Raw genomic sequence first — 13382 nt, 5'->3', positions numbered from 1 at the left:
GAGAGAAACACCTGTCTTTTCAGGCATAAAGTGCAGGTGGCTCCCTACGGGCAGCTGAGAGAGCTCTACCAAAAGCAGGCCTGGAACAGAAAAGATAGGGTTTGGGGAAACAAGAGTGTGACTGGCGGAGTGTGAATGATAGAGCATGGTGGTGCACACTTTTAGTCCTACAACCTGGGCAGTAGAGGCAGGCAGATCTCTGTGAGTTCAAGGCCAGCTTGGTCCATAGACTGAGTTCCAGGACAGTCAGGGCACCAGAGTGAGGCCCTGTCTTAACCAATCATCCATCCATCCATCCATCCATCCTTCCATCCAACCATCCATCCATCCGTCCATCCATCCTACAAATCATCCATCTCCCCACCCACCCACCCACCCAATCAACCAAAAAATGAAAACAAACAAACCAAAAGAAATCCTGTCCAGCTAGTCTTGGGCATCTACTCAGTTCCTGGGTCAGCTTCAAGCAGACCCTTTGCCGGACTCTGAGTCTGAGATGTTTCTAGATTGATCCTGCAGCTGCTTAGAAAGCTGCCTGGGTTTTGTACATAGCAGCTTTTCAAATAATATAATATCCTGGGCTCTGGATGCCTATGGGGTTTCTAGTAGTCCTTCCTTCCTTCCTTCCTTCCCACCTCCCTCCCTTCCTTCCCTCCCTCCCTCCCTCCCTCCCTCCTTCCTTCTTTCCAGTCCACTGGAGTGATGGCTCTTGCTTGTGATCCCAGGACTCAGGAGAGCTCAGAAGGAGGAATGTCACACATTAAAGGTTAGCCTGGCCTCCAGTGTGAAACATTGTCTCAAAACAAACAAAACTCAATTAAAAATAAGATGTACACAATTCCCTAGTGTGACAATTCAGGTTTATTAAGCATTCTATGACAATTTGTTTTGAAATGTTTTAAAAATCTTATGTTTGATTTTATATCTTGTCAACACAAATTTTTCCTTTGTTTTCTTGAAGCAGAATTGGAATTGATTGAGAAATTGTTTTAATATAGATTTAAGCATGAGCGGAGAGAGGGAGAGAGAATAGTACACACCCAAGTGTCAACATAAAATTTAAAACCCACCTTTTATCCTAGGGTGTGATTGTGGTACTCAGGTTATAATTTTGGTTTTGGTTATAATTACCTCTTCTTATATGATAATTACCTCTTCTTATATGATAATTACCAACAGTTTTTCATTTGGTTTTATGAACAGGTAATATAGCACATGTCTCACAACTTCAAAACACGAACCAAGGTATTGTGAAAGAAAACCTTACCCCTTATTTATTTGCTTATGTTCCCACAACCGTCTCTGTCTTCTGAAGTTCAGCTTTAGTTTCTAATATGTTCTTCTCACATTTCTTTATACAAATAGAGCCAATCCAAATAATGACTCTCACCCCACTCTGTTCACAGAGGCTGAGACACCCTGTTTATTCTTCAGGCATCCCCCACCACCCAATTATTGGCATATCTTAGAAACATATTTTTATTAATAGATGAAGGGCTACTTCATTCTCTTGTTACAAGTGAAGTATGATTGGCTTTCACAAGAGTTGTTTGTATTTCCTGTGTAGATCTTAATGAACTGAAGGTAAACATATGGGATACCATAAACTTTGTGGTCCCCCTAAGAGGTTCCCCTCTTCCTCCTTTCCCGATGACAAGGACTTCTTAGCCAAGGCTAGCCCAGGTGGAACTTAATATATATATTCTTACTATATGAATGTATATACACCAGGCTTATCTTTAATTTCTGGCAATCCTCTTTCCTGAATGCTGAGATTACGAATGAGTGGGACCACGTCAGGTTGCCTCTTGTATTTCGGAGCATACGGTGATGTGAGCTGTAGGTGACGGGATGCGCAAAAGATCTCCAGAACCTCTCATTGCTCATAAACCTCACAGTTGTGTCTTTCGGTTCTTCCTCCCTGTGCCCAGGAGCTTCCTCATTCATTGTCTGCATTCTTTTCTAATAGTTGTATACATGCATGTGGATAAGGCACCCTATTAGGGAGGGGTCCGCAAGTATCTGGCTAGCCTTTTATGGCAGTATATATGACTTATTCCTGCTGTGGTAGTCAGCACCATTGTGAGGATCTGTGTCCACCTGACTGTTCTGGATGTACGTCAGCCAGTCTTATGTGTGAAAAGGATTTCTTTCAGTTTTGATAGATGCTGCCAAGTTGCCTTCCCGAAGGGGCTGTGCCAATTTACACCCCTATAGAGACGGTGCAAAAAGTCCTCCTTCTCGGGTAAGCATCAGAGTGTGCTCTCCACTACTTGGATTTTTACCAATCTCATAGGTGAAAATTGGTATCTGGAGCTTTAATTTGCAATTCTTTGATGAATTTGATGGTGCTTTTATACAGTCAGGAGTCATTTGCTCATTTGTCTGTGTTTATTGGTCTTCTTTTTAGAAGCTCTACATATTTTAGGAAGCTTCATCCTTCATCTGTGACATAAGATGCAAAGCATCCTTCCCTTCAGGTTGTAACATGCCTTTCATCTTTATTTCTAGTGTGTTCCTTTATTTATTTATTTACGCATCCACACATAGATAAGATCTAATACCACAGTCTAGGCTAGCCTGGGACCTTGAACTCATAACAATCCTCCTACCTAAATGCCCAACTGCTGGGATTACAGGTATATGCCAACACTTTTTTTTTTTAAAAAGTTATAAACCACCATAATTGGCGCGCGCGCGCACACACACACACACACACACACACACACACACACACACACACAAACACACACACACAAGACAGGACAGAATATTTAGCCTAGGCTGACCTTAGACTCATGGATCTTTCTGCCTCAGCATTCTGAGTGATAGGGTTACAGGTATGTCCCAACACTCCTGGCTTTGCTTACAATGTATGTCATCATACTACTTAATCATGTTATCTCTGTTCCCTATGGAACCCTGAGAATGTCATGTTAACATCTGGGTCTGAGGGGGTCACTCAAAGAGCCTGGGAATTTGTGCTCATCCATCTTAACATATTTCTTGCAACAAGAGTTTAAACAGGAAATCTGGCAAAGTGTTCTAGCCAGTGCTTCACTGACAACGTCCTGTGTAGACGCACCTTTCCTTAGGGGTTATGCGATCTTGCCAGAGTGCCAGAAGGATTCCAAGGATATGAGCATCTTCTAACGATCACTAGGGGTGCAGTCCACTCTCCAGCTTCTATGTAAGGCCATCGTGTTTGAGTGGCTGTGCTCATATCCTACCAACCACTGCTCCAGGCTTACTGTGTTAGTCAGTATTCTGCCACTGTCACAAAATTCCTGACATAAATGTTATAGAGAAGAAAGGCCTCTTTTGGCTCACAACCTGGCAGTTACAGCCACAGCGCGTTGGATCCATTTTTGGAGGGGTTTTTGCAAAGTGAGACATCATGACAGGAAGCTCCTAGTGGAGCAAACTTGATCATCTCTTAGTCAGGCCTCCAAAGAGAGGGAGAGAAAAAAGGCTGGGGGGTGCCAGTATCCTCTTAAAGAACACGGCTGAATTGACTAGAATGTCTCCCGCCAGCCCATCTCTCTTGTCTAGTTCCACTATTTCCTGATTGAAGGATAGACTGAACACATGGATCTTTGGAGGTCCTGTATCCAAACCAAGCTGTGGCTAATTCAGATACAAGTTCTTCCTAATTTCAAATCTAATGCCTTCTAGCAATCTTCAGCCTTCCCCAGGGATCCCACTCTCTCCCTGGAGACTGTGTCCTCATGTTCTCTCCGACTTCTATGCCCGTTTCCATTGGTGCTATCTCTGTCCTTTGCATCCAGATGGCAAATATCAGGCTTTTTGATTTTTGCAAAGGAAACTGCCCACACAGTCATGAGGGGAAAGAGGCTCCACGGAAGACTGGGAACAGGAGTGGGATGTGTGGGTGACAGAGGAGGGGTCTCTGCATGGAACCGTGCAACAGGCATCTGTTTGTAGACTGCTTGAACTTGGGGACACCACTGGCCTTGGACTTCAGCCAGCCCCAACTGCCTTTGCCATGTTGTTGCGTGCTCTCTCTCTTTCTCTCTCTTGTTTTCCCTGTCTCTGCTCCTCCTTGTCAGGGTGGGACTTCTGACTCATCTCATGCATGAGTTTAGTGTAATCTTTCCATATCACCCACTCAGGGCCTATCTGGAGGTTGGGGGTGATCATTTGCTATTCACTGCAGGGGCCTTCTCTATTGGAATGTGAACTCTCTTGTTTTTGCTTTGTAATTGTTGATGTTTGTTCTTGTGTTTTCCAGGGCTTTCTGGAAACTCTGTTTTCTCAAGCTCCAGGTCTAGGGGTCAGGGCATGTTCCAATGTGGGATCATCGAGGAAAGGAAGAATAGACAGGAAGACCATGTGAGTGCATGAGAGAGAAAAGACAACTTAAAAGTTTTGTTTTGATTTTTGAGACAGCCCTGGCTGTCCTGGAACTCACTCTGTAGACCAGGCTGGCCTTGAACTCACAGAGATCCACCTAACTCTGCCTCTAGAGTGCTGGGTTTAAAGGTGTGAACCACCTCCAGACAGGTAACTTTAAAACGTTACATTAAAAGAAAACTGGGAGGAGGGAGAATGTAATATAAACACAAACTAGAAAATAGGGGGCAGGGTGAAAAGTCAGCCCCTCCCCTACCTTTAGTCATTTAGTTCTGTTCTCCCAGAGTAACCATTGTCCCCAGAGTGTTTATTTTGGCCTCTTGGGAAATAATCACATACCCACCCCCACCCTCCCCAAAAAGAAGAAAGAAAAAAAGAGTGACCGTAAAAGCTCAATGGTAGAGCCCAGCCTAAGCTAAAGCTCAATGGTTGAGCCCAGCCTGTGCTAAAGCTCAATGGTAGAGCCCAGCCTGTGCTAAAGCCCATGGTAGAGCCCAGCAGCCTGTGCTAAAGCTCAGTGGTAGAGCCCAGCCTAAGCTAAAGCCCAATGGTAGAGCCCAGCCTGTGCTAAAGCCCATGGTAGAGCCCAGCAGCCTGTGCTAAAGCTCAGTGGTAGAGCCCAGCCTGTGCAAGGCCCCAGGTTTCTCCCCCAGGACTGAAAAAAGTAAAGAAAAGAAAAATGAAAAAAGAAGGTAGCCTGTTACACACTGGGCTTTACTCTTTTAAGTATTTAGCAGTGTCTTATTACTTATAATGGAGCTACTTATGAGTGTGTGTTCATAAATACACACTCACACACACTTGCATCTTCCATCTTTCTTTGCTCCATTGCCTCAGCCTCTCAAATGTTGGGATTGCAGGTGTGCCTGACATCTCTGGCTTCTGCACAAAAGGACACCTAAGCAACACCCTCCCTGGAGAAAGTATCCAGGGGGAGGTGTTTTTTAGACTGAAGAGAGACTGCTGTGGCCCACATTTAGTGCTAGGCTGTGATGGCGGTCTGACTGCCTATTGTTGGGGTGGATTGTGTTCTTCCCAGCCATCATTGACCCCTCTGTGAGGACATCCTCAATCTTCCCTCTGTAGCACCGTCCTAAGAGAAAGGTGAATTCTCTCCTCTCATAGGCTTTGGGCTTGATGGCCCACAAACCTCTTAGGGCCAATGAAAAGAGAGTTGAGTGACACATACCACATCCCAAAGTGCCAATGTGGTTTTCTACTTTATGCCATTAAACTATGACCTTGAGTCTGGAGCTAAGGGTTGGGCTGTTCCTTCAGCACGAACCTCAGGATAAGAAGAAAACCTAAGTCATAGTTGATTCACAGCTTAAGTAATTGGGCATGAAATCTTACTTGTAGTAATCCCCCAAAATTCTGGGGCTGCCACAGCTGCCTAACCTCGTGAGAGCTGACTAATGCTGGAAGGGGTGCCAGGCTAGGCTTGGTCACAAAGTCCTATGTGGATCCAGAATGAAGTCTCCTGCTCACAGTGGCCTCTGTGTTTGATCCAGTTTGATCTGGATCTGCCACAAGCTGGTAAAAGCTCTGGCTGTTATTGCAGGAATCAGGATATGACACAAGCACTGTGACACCCCTGACTTTTCCAGTGGTGACGTCAGGTGCTGTGGACTCTGTGCAAGTTATTTTGCAATGTGTAACAAGAGTCCTAAATAACTTTTTACTTCTAAAATCTAGCTTAAGGATGAAGAAATCCATTACTGAGTTGTTTGTGAAAAACTAGATGCCCAACTCAGGGAAATATTTTATACATTACTCTATATGATAGATATTTGAAATAATTATAAATCAATTTACTAGGGCTAGGGAGACAGCTTAGTGTGCAAAGCACTTCCATGCAAGTGTAAGGCCCTGAGTTTATCCCAAGAATCCCTATAAGGAAGCCAGGCATGGCATCACATGCCTGTAATGCCAGTACTCCTATGGAGAGATGGGAGATGTGTGCATACACCTTCAATTGCACACATGAATTCTCACACGTGAACTTGCACATATATATACACATCACACACACAGAGAGAGAGAGAATGAAATAGCTGAATGTGTAGTGACATGGGGAAGATGTTTCTATAATCATGAGTGACATAAACATGACACAGAACTATAGACATATACTAGGCTAGACTTACACAGCAGATTAGGGATCTTGCAAACTCAGATACTTTTCTTGTTTTTTAAACTTACATTACGTGAACAAGTATTTCCCCCTCAACTACGTAAATATGTATTTAAAAAGACCAGGGAATTTTTGCCAGGCATGGTGGTACTCACTCATAACCCCAGCACGTGGGAGGCAGAAGTAGGCAGTTCTCCATGGGTTTGAGGCCAGCCTTGTCTACATAGAGAGTTTTAGGCCAACTAGGGCTATAGAGTTAGACTCTATTTCAAAACCAAACAAAAAATGAAAACAAACCCACCTGGAAGATCTCTTGTGTTAACATTTCCTCCTCTGCACTTACTGTTTTGCAGTGGTCTCGTGAAGAGTGTGCGGTCAGAAACCAGCACGTACCATTTAAAAATCTTGTGCGGTCACCTCTAGGCCTGTGCCTCTGGGCTGGGCTACCCAAGGGCCTTAACTGGGGCTCCTGGTCTAAGAATAAGCTTGTGTGTTTAATTAGGTCACTCTCCCGGGCGACCTAGAATCTCTGCTCCGAGCTTAGTGTGGACTGCCAGAACCCCGAGGAGACCTAGCAGGTCTTCTGAGGCTGTGACAGGCAGGCGCCACTGTGCTGCCGCCTGCCTTTAGCTGTGTGTGAATTTGAGAAACTTGTCAGCTGTCACCCGGTGGGGCTGCCACCTCATGCCTCTCTAACACATCTTCTTTAAAAATTAATTTAGCCTGTTTTATTGAAGAGAATGTGAAGACTCTTGAAGTAAACATTAAAACCATATGAGACTGAGAACAATTCATTAATTCGTAGTCCTGCGGTGGCAGACACCATTGTTCATTGTTCCCGCTACCTTCCTGGTATTTCCTGTGTCCCATACATTCACACCCTGGAAGTGGTTGGTTAGTAGGTGGAGGAGGGGGAGGTGACTTCTCAGAAGTTGCTTGTCCTGGGCACCAAAGAGCCTCCTGGAGGAAACATCCAGTGGGGACAGAGAGCTGCATGGCCAGGCGGCCCCCATCCAGGGCTTGTGTGTAGAGGGCAGTGTCACCTCTGAATCTGCATCTCCAAAATTTTTATCCCATGTGCCACTGTAACAGTGAGGGACATAATATGTGTACGCATGTGTGTGCCCACAACAAGAGAGGCTCTGTGTGTGTGTGCGCGTGTGCACGCGCTCATTGGGCAATATGCACATGAGTTCTGAAGAAGCCAGAAGAGGAAGTCGGCTCCACGGAAGCCGGAGTTGCAGGCAGGTGAGCTGCCATGTGGGCGCTGAGTACTGAACACCTTCCTGTCCTTGGGACGCCGGGGAGAACAGCACTCTCAAACACTGAACCGTCTCTTAGGCACCTCTTAGAACACTTGGGTTTGGAATTGTCCTTCCCTCAGCTTCCTGGCTGCTCTCTGAGAGCCCTGGTTCTCTGTCTTGGCAGAGACACCAGCAAGCAAAGCTTTTCATACACTGCTTACTGTCCTTGTCATCTGCTTCAGCCCTTGCCTGGGCTCAGCACAAAGTCTCATTGCTACCAATGACCTCTGAGTCTTCTAGTTGGCTGTTGGGTAGCGTCTGTCCTGCTCTGGGGCTCTGCCCAGACCTTTGTGGTTTCTCCAGGCTCCCTGCCTGCTTCCCCATGGCCTCCTCTGCTGCGACTCTTCTGTCTCCCCTCCTCTTGTCATTTATTGCCAGTTCCTTAGTCCTCAGTTCTGGGGTCCCACCCTCGTCATTTCACCCCAGCCACCCCTCTGTGCTGAGTCTCCAGCTGTCATACACACTGGGGCAAGGCCCCTCATCTCAATCTTGAACCCAAATCGGAGAGGTTTCCATGTCCATTCAGTGGCAAGCCCTGAGCGGCCACCACCTACATGAGTTTAGGTTTCTCTTTTTGGCCTTTATATAGTCACATATGGGGCTGAGTATCATCCACTGACCTCAGTGGCTGCTACCCTGGGTCCCACCAAGGTTGTGATTGCATATACACAGTAAATCATATTAGTCTCCCACTTAGAAAATGTGGGATTCGAAAGCATTTCTGGCAGTAGTGTTTCACATTAGGAAAGGCAGACCCACAACTCCTACATCTGTTCTGGCCTAGGACTTCCCAGTTCATGAATAGTATGGCTAATCCTCCCCTTTTGATGCTCAGAGTTTAAGAGCTGCTGAGAGTCAAGGCAGGAGCCCAGGCAGGAGCTGTGGGTTGCCTAGATGATGGTCAGCGTGGAAAGGCAGCCAGGCAGGGAGTCATTTGGCTAATCAGTTTGTGAGGAGTCTGGAGAAGGAAGTTGCTGGGATGCTGAAGAGGATGAGGCCAAGCCCTGAGGCAGCAGCAGAACACACACACACACACACACACACACACACACACACACACACACACACACACACCTGTGACACAGAAACAGCTAGCTCAAGCTTCTCAAGAGAAAGCAGTACTTGATAAGAGCGAAAGCTGTTGTTTTTAAACAGTTGGTTGGGCACACACATCTAGACTACTCTGTTTGCAGGCCCGGAGGCTGCACAGTGGGGAGCTTTTGAGAGGCCTTCCCCAGAAACCAGGAACTGATAGACAACTCCCAGGCAAGTGCAATGGAGAGAGAGGCTGCACCCATGCACCCCTACCTGCTGCGTGTTAGCCCAGAAGGAAGCTTTCTCTTCACTGCTGCCTCTCAGGTCTGTTGTCTCCGTACTTAGACTGTGTACAGAAAGACGATGAGCAACACATGTGATTCAGGCTTTTGACTCAGCTCCTAGCCCAGGCTGGGCATGAGGCAGATGCTCGATGACTCTGTCTCACTACAGTGACCTCTGTGTAGGAAGCAAAGGACACGCACAGCATCTCTGACTCCCGCAGTTTCCATGTGCTTTGGGTCCCTCTAGATCTGGCCTGTGCTTGGGTGACTCGGGTCCCAGCCTGTGTATCTCTGTATTCCCTTATGGTTGTGTTGTGTTGTGTTGTGTTGTGGGAGGCTCTGGAAGCCACATCCAGGACCACATGCACCAGTCAAGGTCTCTACCATGGTACCCCACCTTCAGCCTAGTTCCCAAGCCTTGCAGGTTGCATTAAGGAAAGTTGGGGATCCTTGTTGAGGAGGTTGCCTTGATTTGACACTCAACTTATCTTCTGTCTAGATCTCAGGAGAAATTTAGAGTGTTTGCTGTGGTGCTGTGGTTTGGGATGCTCTTCCCCAAGCCCCAGGCTTTGCCTCGGGCTCTCTTCAATCTCCCAACCCCTCCTCTGGCTGATTAGAGCCTTCACTTACCCCTCAAGCAAGAGGCAACTGCTCCTTGAGCCTCCTGTGCCCTCTACCAGTTGTGACCTTTAGACTTTTGCACAGGGTTTGCACAGCTGCTGAGCTGTGGCCCCTTTTGGTTTTCCAGATGGGGTAGCAGAGACACCTCCTCAGTGGTCACATTCATCTAAAGAAGGAGCCCCAACGAGTCTTGATTTTCTTTTCTTTCTTTGACACAGAATTGCATGTAGTTAGTGTAGGTTAGCCTCAAACTTGCGATGTAACCTACTGAACCTCCTACCTCCACCTCCCAAGTATGTGCCAGCATGCCTGGCTAAGAGCCTTGCTCTGTCGATACAGTTGAGTGGAGAGCCTTTGGCTTCTGGTTTCCCCTGCACCGAAGCACTGCTCTCCTATGACAGTCAGGATGGGCCATGGTACCTCCTGCCATATTTGTTCCCTGCTCCCTTCTCCACTCTTGCTGGACTGATGCCCCCAAAAGGTTCTACCCTGAGATCAGGGGTCAGGGACTGGCACACCCTCTTGTTATCCTGGCTCCAATATGCCCGCGCCCCCATATTCTCACATGCACGTAGATCCACATTCACACATACCCTCATACACACAGTGCCCACATCCACATCCGCACCTTCACTCCCATCACACCCTCCGCAGCTTCCATTGCTGTGATGGAAGGAGCAGAGTTCTTGGGAATGTCCTAATCTCTTACCTGAAAATTCTCCCTTCACGATCCCCACCCAAGGAGGGGAGCAGCCTTTGTCCTGGGAAGGGCAGAGCTATTTCTGGGACTTAGTGTTCCACACCCTCCCCAGCAAATGGAGTTTACCCTCTGGCCACCGTCTAGTCAAGGTCCCTCCCCAGAGCATGCCCATGGGCAGTGCACCATACCTGAGTTAAGAAGGCTGCTGAGGCCTGGCTATTGTCTCACCCCATCCTTTACTGTCTTCTAGGGTCCACTTCCTTTCTACCTGCAAACACCAGACTGATTATTGGGTATGTGAAACTACAAACCCTATTTTCTTAAGTTCTTCATCTCAGATTCCTGCTATAAAGATCCCCTGATATACAGCCTGTGGCCATGTCTCGGTCTCCTTGTGTGAATAAACCTAGCAAGTGTTCCTAGAGGATACTTCTAGTCACCACCAGAGGGGTTTTCTAAGTTAAAGGGGATAGAAGCCCCCTCTAGCCCTGGGCATGGGTCCCATGCTACCAAATCTGCCATGGTTAGACTGGAGTGATCTAGAGTGAAGTAGAAGGTATACCCTTTGTTGGCCTGTTGGCCTGAGTGCAGACATCCAGGATACAAAGCCACCACAAGCTTGACTTGGATACAGGTGCATTCGTGTATATGTTGTACGTGTGTGTGTGTGTGTGTGTGTGTGTGTGTGTGTGTGTGTGTGTGTGTGTGCGCGTGTGTGGAATATGTGTCTGCTGATATGTGGAAGCAGGAGGTCAGCATCTAGTGTCTTCCTCTACTGCCTTCTACCTTGGTTTTCTATTTTTATTTTTTTGAGACTGGGTCTCTCCATTGTAGCCTTAGCTATTGAGGTACTCACTGTGTAGACCAGGATGGTTTCAAACTTTTGGAGATCCACTGGCCTCTGTCTCCTGAGTACTGGGATAAAGGTGTGTGCCACCACACTCAGCCTTCCCCTTGCTTTTTAAGCATTGTCTCTCACTGATCATGGAACTTACTGATTAGTTAGACTAGCTGGCCAGCAAGCTTCAGGGACCGTCCTGTCTCTGTGCTGTCCTCTTGACCTGCAGTGCTGGAGCTACTGACTGCTGCGTGGGTACTGGGGATCTGAACTGGGATCCTCATGCTTGCCAGCGAACTCTTTACTGATTGAGTCATCATCACCCCAGCCCTAACCTTGGCACTTCTTTAAAAAATTTTTAAATTTATCTTTTTCTTAAGCCTTTGTTTTATTTTATATGTGTAGGTGCATTGCCTGCATTTATTATATGCACCATGTGTCTGCAGTACCTGCAGAGGCCAAAGAGGGCTTTGGGTCCTCTGGGACAAGAGTTTCAGCTGGTTGTGAGCCACTGTGTGGGTGATTGGAAGCAAATCTGGGTCCTCTGGAAAAATAATCAGTACTCTAAGGTACTGGCTGCACCATCCTTCTAGCCCTGACCTTGACACTTCTCAGACAGACAGATGTTAATAATAATAATAATAATAATAATAATAATAATAATAATAGCAATAATGGTCCACTTCTAGGTAGGAGATTCAAGGGGACCCTGAGTAGGTTGGTTCTGTTTCCATCTCCTGCATCAGCAGAGCAGAGAAACTAAACAGGGAGCTCAGAAGGCAGGCAGAGCAGAGCAGAGCTGTGGTGAGGGCCAGGGATGTGTCCCTAAACGATTTTCATTTGGAAATAATTTGAAGCTTATGAAAGGCTATAAGATCATAATTTTATACAGTTTTTTTAACCAAGATTAATCTATTATAACATTAAAAGCTGTTTAATTTTATTATATTTTTACTTGTTTTTTTGGTGTGTGCTCATGTGTGCATTTGGGGGTGTCACACACATTCCATAGTGCATATGTGTAGGTCAGATGAAAACTTGCAAGAGCTGGTTCTTTCTACCATGTGGGTCCCTGAGAGCAAACTCAGATTGCTAGTCTTGGTGGCAAAACCCTCTTTAGCCACTGAGCCATCTCCATGGCTTCTCTCGCTAACATTTTGTTTCATGTGTTTTACCACCTCCCCCCTGTTTGCCTGTTTGCATATTGTAACTATGTCTAGGTGCTTGAGTCCTTTTTATGAAACATGAAGGTTAGTGACCACATTGCAATACTTATCCTAAATCCTTCAGTCAGGATTTCCCAAGACCAGGACATTTTCTTATATTACTGCAGTAAAGTCATCTGTGTCTTAGGTTTACATCAAGACAGCACTTTCCTTTAATCTGCCACCCTTATTCCAATTATATTTGTGGACCTAACAATGTCCTCAGCACTGCATTATGTCCCAGCAATAGAACTCTGTTGCAATTGTTTGTTAAAGTTCTTTAGCCTCCTTTAAGCTAGAACCTTTTCCCAGCCCGCCTTGATCTTTTAGGACATGGAAAAGTTAAAGCACTTTTGTGAGGACCTTGGGCAGAGGAGGTTTTGTCCAGTGGGTTAGAATAAAGACATTGGTGCCCAGTTGTCTGGACCTAGCTCAGCCATTCATTAGCTTTGCAAGAGTGGCAAGGTTATTCTAGCACTTTGTGTTGTAACCGACCACATTTAAATTCTGCAAATGATGGACCCACCTGGAGGGGTAGCTATGAGGCCTGATACATGGCAAAATCTTCTCGTGAAGTGGCTTGGAGTGCAGTGAGTCCCTGCACTTGCAGTCATGGCTCAAGGTCAAGGTCAAGTAGGGCCCTATGGTAATAGTCAGTTGTCCACCCTACTGTCTCTTCAGTTGTTTAAGGGACAAACAGACATAGCTGGAGCAGCCGAGGACACAGGAGGGACATGTCAGTGAAGTAAGTTTGAACACAAGGAAGTTCTAGCCACCCCAACTGTGGCAGTGTAGATCAGCTGGTACCCACATAACGGTATACTTTCTAATTAGCGGTGTGGCTAACTGTGCATGGTTGGGGTGTATGTACCCGGAGAAGTACTGGG

Source organism: Phodopus roborovskii, unplaced genomic scaffold, assembly GCF_943737965.1.
Source record: "Phodopus roborovskii unplaced genomic scaffold, PHOROB, whole genome shotgun sequence".
NCBI classification, from domain to species: Eukaryota; Metazoa; Chordata; class Mammalia; order Rodentia; family Cricetidae; genus Phodopus; species Phodopus roborovskii.
Note: the sequence above shows the minus strand (reverse complement) of the source record.